We start from the raw sequence: 4,563 nt of genomic DNA, 5'->3' as shown, positions 1-4,563 counted from the left end.
GTCTTCTGTTTGTATCTTTCAATGGATGCCCCAGAAGATGGTTCAGGCCCATTCCATCAGAAATGCACCTAATATTGTCTACACCAGTAGACGTTTTCCAGGCTGCATACGAGAAACATCTTTTAAAAAGGATGTCAAGGGCCACTTCCATGCTCAAAATATTTTTTAAATGTTGAATGACCATATATATATATTATTTTCTAAAAACAATTTTTTGTAAGAAACAGCTGTGTTATTTGTATCAACATGTATGCCCTTTCTCTTCACATTATGCCTGTTCCCTCTATTTTTCACACTTTGGACATTCCCAGTCTTTCTAGTTCCTCCTTGGTTTTACAGACTTCTGGCTAGCAAAATACCTATTAGGCATTTACAGTTTCAAATTATTCTGTTTTCATGTATTTCTTTAAACTATTCCATCCATCCATCTTCTTCCGCTTATCCGATGTCGGGTCGCCGGGGCAGCAGCCTAAGCAGGGAAGCCCAGACTTCCCTCTCCCCAGCCACTTCGTCCAGCTCCTCCCGTGGGATCCCGAGGTGTTCCCCTGCCAGCCGGGAGAGATAGTCTTCCCAACGTGTCCTGGGTCTTCCCTGTGGCCTCTTACCGGTCAGACGTGCCCGAAACACCTCCCTAGGGAGGCGTTTGGGTGGCATCCTGACCAGATGCCCGAACCACCTCATCTGGCTCCTCCCGGATGACAGAGCTTCTCACCCTATCTCTAAGGGAGAGCCCTGCCACACGGCGGAAACTCATTTCGGCATCTTGTACCCGTGATCTTGTCCTATCGGTCATAACCCAAAGCTCATGACCATAGGTGAGGATGGGAACGTAGATCGACCAGTAAATTGAGAGCTTTGCCTTCCGGTTTAACTCCTTCTTCACAACAACGGATCGATACAGCGTCCGCATTACTGAAGACGCCACACCGATCCGCCTGTCGATCTCACGATCCACTCTTCCCTCACTCGTGAAAAAGACTTCGCGGTACTTGAACTCCTTCACTTGGGGCAACATCTCCTCCCCAACCTGGAGATGTCACTCCACCCTTTTCCGGGCGAGAACCATAGACTCTGACTTGGAGGTGCTGATTCCCATCCCAGTCGCTTCACTCGGCTGCGAACCGATCCAGTGAGAGCTGAAGATCTTGGCCAGATGAAGCCATCAGGACCACATCATCTGCAAAAAGCAGAGACCTAATCCTTGTATGTATATTCACCAGGATAAAAAATACATTAACTCGCACTGATCTCAACCACAATGCCCTTGAATCTGTGTGGTCAGAAATCAAATTTAAAAACGCTAAGCCAGTACTGATAGGGACTGTATACAGACCCCCTAATCAGAGTGATTTCTATGGGGCTCTCGAGGAGTGCTTGGCTGGGGTAGACAATGTGGAGAAAATTATAACTGGAGATCTGAACACAGATATTCAACGCAGAGATGCGCCTGTCTTCAGATCCTACAGCAAGCTTTGTAATCTATACGGTCTTTCCCAGCTAATAACACTACCTACAAGGGTGTGTGATTCCACCCAATCAACCATAGATCTCATTCTCACTTCAGACCGGCCTAAAATAAAAAATAGTGGTCTTAGCGACCACTATCTAACCTTCTGCACCCGCAAAATAGCTAAACCCAAAGCCAACGACCACAAAACAGCTCAATCCAGATCCCTTAAAAAATACTCCAGTGATAATTTCAACCTAAAATTAGGTGAGTGGGACTGGTCCCCTGTGCTCACGAGCAACCTGGTCGATGATGCTTGGGATCGCTTCAAAACAGCGTTCCTACCGATACTAAATGACATGGCTCCCGTGAGAACAGTCAGGATCAAAGCCCGCTCTAAACCATGGATGAATCCGGACCTATTAGCTGCCATAAAAGACAGGGACAGAAAATACTCAGAATACCAAAAGTGTAAAACCGAAGTACATATACAACCCAATAATAACCTCAAATCACTCCTTTCAACACTCAAAAAGCAATACATTAAGAAATAAGACAACTAACCTGACTAAATCCCTAAAAAAAATGACATTAACGACAAAATAGAGGAAAACACAAATAAGCTACGTGAGCTCTGGAAAATCCTCAACAACCAGCTTCCTGGTTGCAGCCAGAAACTTAAAACCAGACTCACTAACATCAACATCAGGGAGGGTGACTCCCTCATTACAGACAAAATGGAGGTAGCAAGCAGACTTTACACCTTTTTTTACCAGCATAGCCACAACTCTAGTCAACAAGCTGTCCCACCACTCTGGTCACTTTGGTGTAGAACACATTAAAGCCTTCTACAGAAAGCTAGGAGTAGCCAACAACGATTTCAAATTAGAAATGGTCTAAGCTGACGAGGTGCTTAAAAAATTGAGCGCACTCCACCCAAACAAGGCCACCGGCCTTGACAATATCCCCTCCAGATTCCTCAGGGACTCTGCCACCACCATTGCCCCAATCATCACGCACATAATAAACCTCTCAATTACACAAGGCCAAGTACCAAAAGATTTCAAGATAGCAAGAGTAACTCCCCTCTTTAAAAAAGGAAGCAAATTAGAACCTGGCAACTACCGACCTGTTTCTATTCTCAGTTCCATTTCGAAAGTAATGGAAAAAATAGTTTATGAACAGGTTGATAGTTACCTTGCCACTAATAAACTCATGTACAAATTCCAATCCGGCTTCAGAACTAACCACTCCACTGCACATGCCTTCTCTATCTGACCGACCACATCAAACATGAGGTGGACGCGGGCAATTACTGCGGCATGGTCATGCTGGACCTTCAGAAGGCCTTTGACACCGTTGACCACGCTATACTGTTGGATAAGGTCAGAGCAATCGGATTTGATAAAATCTCATCGAGCTGAATGCAATCATCGAGCTGAATGCAATCCCCCCCCCCCCCCCATCATTAAGCTGTGGAGTCCCCCAAGGCAGTATATTAGGGCCTTTACTGTTGCTAATATACATAAACGACATGTCAACAGCATGCGACTGAATTGTTCTTGTTTGCGGATGACTCGGCCCTGCTGACAAGTCACAGGTGGAGAAAATCCTCAGTGCTGAACTCTGTAGAATTTGCACCTGGCTCGCTGACAACAAGCTATCCATACACTTGGGTAAATCGGAATCCATCCTATTTGGGTCCAACATCAACCTTAAGAAAGTCAATGACTTCACTATAAAAGTGGGTGACATTGTTATCACCAGGAAAGATGAGGTCACCTACCTAGGTTCCATTCTAGAGGCTAACCTTTCCTGTGATAAAATGGCAACCAAGGTAATCAAAAAGGTCAACCAACGAATGAGATTTCTCTAAAGAATCTCCTCTCTGGTCAACAAAAGCACCATGAAAATTCTAGCGGGAACTCTCATTCAACCCTTTTTCTATTACGCATGCACCTCCTGGTACCCTAGCACCTCCAAAACCATCAAATCTAGATTCCAAACATCCCAGAACAAGCTAGTCAGATTACTTCTAGACCTCCACCCCAGATCACACCTCACTCCTACCCACTTCTCCAAAGTGGGCTGGCTCAGGGTGGAGGACAGAGTAAAACAACTTGCACTGGGCCTAGTCTATAAAATCCGCTACACCTCCCTGATACCGAAGTACATGTCAAACTACTTCCGCCATAACCACAACACCAGGGGGAGCTCCAATAACCACGCTAAACCCAGATTCCGAACTAACAAAGGTCTTAACTCATTCTCTTTCTATGCCACATCAATGTGGAATGCACTCCCAACAGGTGTAAAAGAAAGGGCATCTCTACCCTCCTTCTAAACCGCACTAAAGGAACACCTCCAGGCAACTTCAACCCTAAACTAACACCCTCCCTTCCACATTCCACCTCCCCAGATTGTAAATAATCAAAAGTAGATACTTATTCTTATGCTTTCTGATCTCTCTATGTCCACTACTTGCTGTACGTATCCTACCAAGTCAGTCCTACACGTGTTTCAATGTCAATTTCTCTGATGATGCAATTGTTGATGACTGAAGTGTTGTTATCAACCCCCCCCCCCCCCCCCCCCCCCACCTCACACACACATCCCACACCACAGATTGTAAATAATTAAATAATGATTATCTTGTGTGATGACTGCATTATGATGATAGTATGTATCATGAATCAATTTAAGTGGACCCCGACTTAAACAAGTTGAAAAACTTATTCGGGTGTTACCATTTAGTGGTCAATTGTACGGAATATGTACTGTACTGTGCAATCTACTAATAAAAGTTTCAATCAATCAATCAATGCAGTCACCAAACCAGATCCCTTCAACGCCCTGACTGCACCTAGACTAGAGTATGTCCATAAAAGTTATGAACTTGAATCGGTGACAAAGGGCAGCCCTGGCGCAGCCCAACCCTCCCTGGAAACGTGTCCGACTTGTTGCCGGCAATGCTTTGATCTATTCTTATCTCTTTAATCAAGAGCTGCTTGTTACGCACATGCCCAGCCAGCTGTAGGTGCTCACGCGTCATCTCGTTGGTCTTGCTTTAAATGACGTGACGAAGAAGAAGGGTTTTACGACAGTGTCGTAAAACC

This window comes from Entelurus aequoreus, linkage group LG09, assembly GCF_033978785.1.
Source record: "Entelurus aequoreus isolate RoL-2023_Sb linkage group LG09, RoL_Eaeq_v1.1, whole genome shotgun sequence".
In the NCBI taxonomy this organism is placed as follows: Eukaryota; Metazoa; Chordata; class Actinopteri; order Syngnathiformes; family Syngnathidae; genus Entelurus; species Entelurus aequoreus.
The sequence above is the reverse complement of the archived record's forward strand: the minus strand, read 5'-3'. Positions refer to the sequence as shown.